At 33.1% G+C, this 9,568-nt stretch overlaps 1 pseudogene; it reads right to left on the reverse strand.

Annotated features, from left to right (window-relative positions):
• Window positions 1-3,152: 3,152 nt before the first annotated feature.
• LOC122232870 lies at window positions 3,153-3,240 on the reverse strand (annotated as a pseudogene).
• Between the last annotated feature and the right edge of the window lie 6,328 nt (window positions 3,241-9,568).

Consider the following 9,568-nt stretch of genomic DNA (forward strand, 5'->3'; position numbering starts at 1 on the left):
TATATAGTGACACATGCTGTTTCTAGACTTTTTTTCTCAAGTGTAATTTTGTTGATTTTCTTTTAAAAAGTTTTTATCAATATAACACACACACACATACACACACATACGCACGCACACACACGTTACACCCTAAAACCAACTACTTTTCAACTTTTTAAGCTGTTGATTCTAGTATTTATTCCTGTATTTCTAAATAATATGTCTTGATTTATCCATTTAGGGTTTATCCTTTATGGTAGACAAAAATTTTAGCTCCCCTATATATCTTTTTTCTTTCCCTTTGCACTCTCTCATTTTTTTTGTTAGATCCATAATCATTATTATAACTATGGAAATATTGTTACTATATTGCTGGATCATCTAGGAAAGCAGTGTTCTATGATTTCTTGCTTGTAAAACTTTGTATTTTTCTTAAAGTTAATAGTTGCCTCATATACTCATATATTTAGTTTTCTTTGATGGTATGGCCAAATCTTCCAACATTTCTCTACAGCTTTGTAAAATGCCTCTCAATACAATTTTCCACAAAGTCAAACCTAAAAGTTTCTCTGTCAGCTGCATTTTGCTTTTTGTGGAGACATTTTTCCTCCACCTGCTCCAGTTTTCCTGGCTGTTCCCTCGGTCTCTTGCACAATTATTGCACTAGTGCTTTCCTTGGCACATCTGCAACACTGGATACCCTTCTTTCCCAGATTCCATGTCCTCCTCCTTCTTGGAATACAGTAGCCTTCCCTTGTCCATGACTTTGCTTTCCACTTTCAGTTACTTGCAGTCAACTGTGGTCCAGAAGTAGATGATCCTCCTCCTTCTGATGTATTGTTAGAAGGTCAATACTAGCACGACACTAAGTCACAATGCCTATTCATTCATCTCACTCATCTCATATAGGCATTTTATCATCTCACATCCTCACAAGAAGAAGGACGAGTACATATATATATATATATATATATATATATATATATAACACTTAAGATTCCATCAAAAAACTGCTAGAATTGGTAAATGAATTCAGGAAAGTCGCAGGATACAAATCAATATACACAAATCCATTGCATGTCCATACTCTAATAATAAAGTAGCAGAAAGAGAAATTAAGAAAACAAAAATAATAAAGTACCCTACATATGCTCCTTTCCAATTGCATGAATGTATCAAAATAAAGGATTTTACTGTCACTTCCAGTTGATTCTGAAAACAAATCTAGAATTAGTATTTTCACGTTTTCCTAATTTTATTTTATAGAAAAAATATATGTATATAGATGTACATGTATGATTTTTATAAAATCTTATATAAAAATATAAAATTACATATATATAAATATATCTATAACCAACATATATATGGATTTAAAACACACTAAAAGTTTATTATAATAGAGTAGCATGGTGTACAAGCAGAATTTAATCTTTTTTAAAAATAAACATTTCTTTAAAAAAAGAAAAAGAAAACAGAGTTTTATGTTGCTAACAATAAACAAACAAACTTCCAGCAGCTCAAGAAAATTGGAAACTCAGAACTCCCAGGGTTCACAGAGGCTCTGAACTTGGCCAAATCAACTGCTTCGAACCCATTTTTTTTTATGGGATTGGGGACAGCTCAGTTCTTTCCATGGCAACCGACTGTGCTGTCATAAACACTACAGGATGGTCTCTAAATGATCCAGCAGTTGCTGGACTACGAGGGAGATAAGATCTCATTAAAAATACAAAAATTGGAGCTAACATACCAGAATATGGAGATATATTGACAAGGGCATCTACATTATATATACTCAGTCCTTTCTCATTTGGCCTCAAGGAAAAAGGCCTTGTTTGGTGAAAACCAATATGGATTAATTTTGGTCTTCCTTAAATAGTTCTTACACAAATTACCTACCAACAGAAAAGGTGGTAAAGAGAGGGAAAAGCCAATACAGACAGTCCCTTTTGAAGTATGATTTTGCCTTTGTCCAAAAACATCACCCCAAACTTAGGGTAATTTTTTGGTTAAGAGCTATTTTTCCTCTTAAAAGGGGCTCCTGGGTGGCTCAGTCGGTTAAGCGTCGGACCTCAGCTCAGGTCATGATCTCACAGCTTGTGAGTTTGAGCCCCACCACGGGCTCTGTGCTGACAGCTCGGAGCCTGGAGTCTGCTTCAGATTCTGTGTCTCCCTGTCTCTCTGCCCCTAACCCACTCTCATTCTGTCTCTGTCTCTTTCAAAAATAAACATTTTTTAAAAAAGGATAAAACTTGCTTTATTCTTTCCTAATTAGAAAAAACAGTCTTATCCATAAAATTTAGAAACACATAAAACATAGAAAATAAAAATCACCTATAATTTCACCACCCTGAAAAAAAATTTTTAAGCAACTAGAATCATGCTGAATGTAGAGTTTTTTAAATAATTTTTTAATGTTTATTTATTCTTGAGAGAAAGACAGAGAGAGAAACAGAATATGAGTGGGGGAGGGGAAGAGAGCAAGGGAGACACCGAATTTGAAGCAAGCTCCAGGCAATGAGCTGTCAGCACAGACCCAACGCGGGGCTCGAACTCACAAAGATCATGACCTGAGTCGAAATTGGACGTTTAACCAACCGAGCCACCCAGGTGCCCATGAATGTGGAGTTATATCTTGCTATTCTTCATATAGCATATCATGAGCTTTATTGTATGTCATGAAAAATGCTTCACAAACATGTCATTTAGCTAATGTCTAGTATATGAATGCACCATAGTTTGTATAACATTTTCCTGTTTTAGGGAGATGTTTTAATGAACCAAATTTTTCAGTCTCACAAATAATGTAATGGTGAACATCACATAAATAAATCTTTACTCACATTTCCTATTATTTTATTGAAATATATTATTAAATATGAAATTATTAGGAAAAGGGTTATGAACATCTTTAAGGTCTTTTCACTAAGAACCCTTTTCAGAAGTTTTCTCTATTCTTGTTTATATTCCCAGATGCACTTTGTTTAAAATTTTCACATTATAGAAAAAGTTATAGGGATAGCATCAAAACTATAAATTCAAATGGGAAGAACTGACATTTTTACAGTTTTCAGAAACTTGTTATGTGTATCCATTTATTGAAATATTTTGTATCTCAATAAACTTTTGAAGCTTTTTTCATATTGTTCCCACACATTCTTGTATTTAAATTTTTTTGTCGCTATTATAAATACAATATTCTTGTCATTGTATTGTTTACTACACTTGATCTTAGCCAAAAGGCCGAGAAGCGATTGTCATTGTATTGTTTAATCAGAGATTGGTGGGATAGAAAAAATAGTTACTAATTTTAGAAATATTTATCTTCTAACCAATTTATTTAACTATCTTGTTATTTATAACAAGCTTATAGTTGGTGCATTTGTGTGTGTGTGTGTGTGTGTGTGTGTGTGTGTGTGAGAGAGAGAGAGAGAGAGAGAGAGAGAGAGAGACAGAGAGACAGAGAGAGAGAGAGAGAGAGAGAGAGAGAGAGAGATGTGGCATATAATCATTCTAGCTGAAATCATTACATTTTGGCTTTTTCTTTCCAGTAGCAATGCTCCTTTGTTTTGAGTTCTTGTCTCTTCCATTGGGCACAGCTTTCAGAAAAGTTAATTAGTAAAGGTAATAGATGGCATATTTGATGACAATAACCTTGTACATGTTCCACCGCTAAATATGTTGGTTGTTAAAGTTAATACTGGAGGAGGACACATGTATATCTCTAAAGGAGTTACACAGGTAGCAGGAATACTGGAGCAGACCAGGTGAAAGATTATAGAGCTTGATGGAAACTGTGACAAACCAGAGGGTATTCCTTCCAAAGGGAGCACACAGCAGGTGCCCAGCTGAAACCTATTATATGCTATGAAAATGTGGACTTACTGTTAACAGATCTTTCATTTTTTTCATGTCAGAAAAGTTACCATTAACGTAGTCCTATACAACAGGCTTTTAAAAAATGTTTGCTGAAGTGAAACAATTCAGTATATTTAAGAGAAAAAGGCACTGAAAATTAAGGACTTCTATTTCTTACTTAGAGTAGTTTTTTTTTTAAGTTTTGTCATAATTCACCATCCTAAAAGACTCAATATAGGAAATTTTGGAAATGCATAAGATAACGACATTTTTAAAGTTAAATATAGCATCACCACCCAGTCAATGGCTAACATTTTGGCATATTTTTATTCTAAACTATTATTGAATACATAACATATAAATATATGTACACATATATTTTGTTGTATTTTTTAGTCTCTCATGTGTACAATGTATAAAGTAAATAAGTAGAAGTACATTTAAGTGTTTATAAATAATATTACTATAAAATAAAGGTTATATTTTATGTAATGTTTCATAATATACTTTTTCCAGGTCACATTATATATTATATGTGAACATTTTCTCATGCCACTAAATGATTTTTAAAATACATTTGGAAAAAATAATTCTGTATAGTATTCTATCATAGTAATGTATCATAAATTATTTAACTAATGTTCTTTTTGGGTTATATAGGTTTATCCAATTTTTTAATGTTATAAATATTGCAACAATAAAAAGTCATGTACATAAATCTTTGTACACGTCTCTGATTAGTTCTTCTAGATAAATTCCTAGACGTGAAATGACGAGACCCAAGGGTAGGAATTTTTCAAATTTGGATATACATTGCCAAGTTGCCCTTCAGATGTGGTTGGGTACGTTCCCACCAGCAAACTACAAGATTGTTCATTCTCACCTCCCCAATATTGAGTATTAAATTTTGTCAATTTGGTGGGGGAAATGTTTTAATTTATATTTCTTTGATTACAAGTAAAATTTAAATATGTATTTTAATATATTTATTGGGGTTTTTATATTTCTTCTTTTGTTAATTATTTGTCTATATCCTTTGCCAACTTTTCTATTTGGATGTACATCTTTTTTGAAAATATTTTTCACTTTATATGTCTTAAGGATATAATATGTTAGTCACATATATTTCAAATATTATTTTCAGTTTATTTGTTTTTGTCAGTGTTGATTTATTTAACATAGAAATTACAACTCATGAAATATTTCATTGTTTCAATTTTCATTGTTTGGTTCTTTTTCATTCATGTTTAGGAAAACCTTTTCAACTGTAATATCAAATAAGAAAATCACTAATACATTTTATACTTCTTTCAAGATTTCTTTTTTTTTAAATTTAACATTATAATTTAGATGAATATGTGTGATGGGGTGAAAATAGGGATATATTCTTGTTTTTGTTTTGTTTTTCCCCGACATTTAGTCAGTTGTTGCAGATTGATTTTCACATACTAATGTCACCCTTTGCATGAATTTGGGAAATTTTGTTATTTTTTAAGCAAGTTCTAAGATTTATAAATACTAGGATCTATTTCAGAACTTTCAAGGCTCACCAGTTTTGTCCAGTGTGACACTCTTCAAATTATTATATCTATATAATGGAGTTTATTATGTGGGAGTGTAAATCCTTCCTATTTATTTTTGACAATTTCCTGACCTATCAATAATTTGATAAAGGTATAAATCAACTTGGTTCTCAATGTCTTGTTTTACTCTATTTATAAAATAGTGAGTAAGTGATACAGAGGTTCCTCAAAAAGTTAAAAGTAGAACTACCCTACAACCCAGTAATTGCACTACTAGGTATTTATCCAAAGATACAAAAATACTATTCAAAGGGGCACAGGCACCCCAATGTTCCTAGCAGTGCTATCAATAATGGCCAAATTACAGGAAGAGCCCGTATGTCCATCGACAGATGAATGGATAAAGAAGATGTGATATATATACAACGGAATATTACTCAGCCATCAAAAAGAATAAAATCTTGCCATTTGCAACAACATGGATGGAACTACAGTGTATTATGCTAAGCGAAGTAAGCCAGGGAAAGAAAAATACCATATGATTTCATTCACATGTGGAATTTAAGAAACAAAACAGATGAACATAGAGGAAGGGAAGGAAAAATAAAATAAGATAAAAACAGAGGGAGGCAAACCATAAGAGACTCTGAACTATAGAGAACAAGCTGAGGGTTGCTGGAGGGGAGGTGGGTTGGGGAATGGGCTAAATGGGTGATGGACATTAAGGAGGACACTTGTGATGAGCACTGGGTCTTATACGTAAGTGATGAATTACTAAATTCTATTCTTGAAATAAATACTGCACTATGTGTTAACTAACTTGAATTTAAATAAAAACTTGGGAAGAAAACAAAAATTAAATTAATTTAAAAAATTAAGAACACTTGAGGATATCAGAAATATTTTAACATTGACTGTATATTTGGTCATATTATGCAATTTTTCTTATTTTGTTCTAGTGGTGGTACTGTGGTTATGTTTTTAAAAATACAGTGCTTGCTTTTTAACAATATATATCAAATAATGAAAAAAACAATGTGTACGTGATAAATACTTTATTTGGCAACAATATTAATGTTGATTCTTTTGTACCATGAATTTCTTCTTCCTAGACCTAATTAACCATTAGAAAAATTAACCAACTTTGAGTACAGTATTTAACTTCTCGTAGCCTCAATATCTTCATCAGGAAGAAAGGAAAGAGAAGAAAGAAAGAAAGAAAGAAAGAAAGAAAGAAAGAAAGAAAGAAAGAAAGAAAGAGGAGGGCACCTGTTGGGATGAGCACTGGGTGTTGTATGGAAACCAATTTAACAATAAATTTCATAATAAAAAAAACTAAAAATTAAAAAAATATGAAAGAAAGAAAGAAAGAAAGAAAGAAAGAAAGAAAGAAAGAAAGAAAGGTGGGGAGGGAGGGAGGAAGGAAGGTAGAAAAAAGAAAGGAAGAAAGGAATCTCTTCTGATATCCAGTTTTAAAATACCTGAGTAATGGCTCTTCTCACAAATTATTCAAAACCATCAAAGAATAAAAAACAACTTTAAATTGGATCTCTAACAAAACCAAGAAACATCTGAAATCTGAAATCTGAAACCACAGAACGGAAGGAGGATAATACAAAAGAACGAGTATCCAACAGGAATGTGGGAGAATGGAGATAGGATAGAAGTAGCTAAATTTCTTATTTTAAAAAGTTAGCAACCCCTTTTCAAGATAAGAAGTGCACCCTGAGGTGTAAATCACAACATTTTTCCCCATCAATGGGTGTGGTGTGTGCCAACCGGTGAAAGGCCCTTTCCTGGGCCTGGCTTGGATCCCACAAGAAGCAGAAGCAGAGAAGGCAAGATTGAACAAGGAATCACACTGACAAACCGTGTTTGCAGGAAGTAGTCTGTCAAAACAGGTAGAAGGAAAGGAACTACCTTTTGAGCTGCTTTGCAATGCCAATTCTGGTTGGTTTGCAAGAAATAAAGGCTGAAAGAACTCTTGAGACACTCTCAGCTATGTGTCATAATAACTGCTGATCTGGAACATGGACCTCTACCTAACCTGTGTGAAGGTCCTACAAATAGTTGGTCTGTGTTCATTATCACATGAGCAACAATCAAAACGAAAAGGATAAGATTTCATTATTTAAAAACAGGAACAAAATGATGAGTTGAAGAAATTCACCAGAACACTGAAAAAAGTAGATGAAAATTTTGTGCAAACATTTCATTATGAATTTAAAAAACTTGGTGAGAAGAAAAATGTAAAGCTCTAGCAAACAATATAAGCCCCAAATAAATGAAGGTACACATCATATTCACAAGTGATATAACACAGTAAGATGTCAATAATCTACTAATTGAATACAAACTAAACTTCCACTTGGATATTTTTCAGAACTCAATGGACTTATTCTCAAATGTATGTAGAAGGATAATGTATGTCCAAAAACCCAAATAGCTAAGTAAAATGTGGTAAAGAAGAGCAGAGAGTGTAGACTCCTTACCATTTATCAAGATATACTGCAAAGCTTTAGTAAAAAATCCAGTAAGGTTTTGATGCACAGATACATAAATCAATGGAACAAATAAAGAGACACAGAGCTCAAGAATGGATCTATATGTATGTGACAAATTTTAATACTATAAAAAATGAAAGAAATAATGACATTGGAAAAGCTAGATTTTTTTATGGAAAAAAAGAAAGTTGGATCACTACCTGACACCATAAACTGGGGTGGACTTTAGATGACTCAAGACCCACTTGTAAAAAAGAAAGCACTATACGTCAGTAGAAAAAAAGACAAGAGACTGTTTCGGTTAAATAGGAATGAGTAAAATCTTCCTAGACAAGATCTTCCAAAAATAAAAAAACCACTTACAATATCAAAATTAAATGTTTTTGTTTAATGCAAGACACCATAAACAAAGAAAAAAGACAGATGACTAACAAGTTCAGACTCGTTAGTAATCAGAGGAAAACAAATGAAAACAACAAAGAGATATCTCTTGACACTTATAAGAATGGGAAAAAGTTGGAAAAGTGGATAATATCAAGAATTGACTAGGACATGGAAAGAATGAAACTTACATTTACTGTTAGTGAATGGGTAAACTGGCATAGACATTCTGAAGTGCAGTCTGGCAGTATTTAGAGAAACAGAGCATGTGTCTATTTTATGACTCAAAAATTCCATATCTGAGGTTACATCCCAAAGAATTCTCAAACTAGTTGGGACTTGAGCAAAAATATAAATTGTGGGGGCGCCTGGGTGGCGCAGTCGGTTGAGCGTCCAACTTCAGCCAGGTCACGATCTCGCGGTCCGTGAGTTCGAGCCCCGCGTCAGGCTCTGGGCTGATGGCTCGGAGCCTGGAGCCTGTTTCCGATTCTGTGTCTCCCTCTCTCTCTGCCCCTCCCCCGTTCATGCTCTGTCTCTCTCTGTCCCAAAAATAAGTAAAAAACGTTGAAAAAAAAATTTAAAAAAATAAAAAAAATATATAAATTGTGACAGTCTGGGTGGCAAATATGGGAAATTAAAGGCAACCTTAAATGTCATCACATAGAAAAATATATAGGTAAAGTGAGCTGCCAAACGATGGAATAGTACACTGCAGTTAGAATAAATGGATTAGATATCCAGACAGTACAATGAATAGTTATTAGAAGTACAAGATTGAGTAAGTAAATAAAAGGAACAATCCTTATCTTCTCATTTCCTTCATCTTTCTATTTCCTTTCTTACCCGACTTAAATTCTGTGTTCCGTAATTATAACCACTCTTTTACATATGTCTAGACTTTCTTGTCCTTCTTCACTTTGTGGTATTAATCTCACTATTGGAGTCAGAATTTTTAGAAAGGAAGAAAGGAGATAAAGATTTAATATCAACAATAAAATAGAAACCTTGTTGTCCTTACTTTGAACTGGAAGTAGTATAAACTCATGGCAGAAGTAATCTTTGAAACATAGGCATGCACACATTTCCCAGCTCCATCCAGTTAAAAGGCCTAACTACGATAGCCAACACAATAGCAATAAGCACCCCTAATGTCCAAACTTAGTTTCTAAAAATAATTTCCCACTAAAAGTAACTAAGGCTTCTGGGGAAAATGTCCACTTCCAGATCTGGGACAGGAAATGTGCAAAATAAGCCTGGAATATATTTTTAAACAAGTAAAGAACTATCAATGACTTTATTTGTGTCTAAAGACCTCAG

The sequence above is a fragment of the Panthera tigris genome, chromosome D3, assembly GCF_018350195.1.
Source record: "Panthera tigris isolate Pti1 chromosome D3, P.tigris_Pti1_mat1.1, whole genome shotgun sequence".
NCBI classification, from domain to species: Eukaryota; Metazoa; Chordata; class Mammalia; order Carnivora; family Felidae; genus Panthera; species Panthera tigris.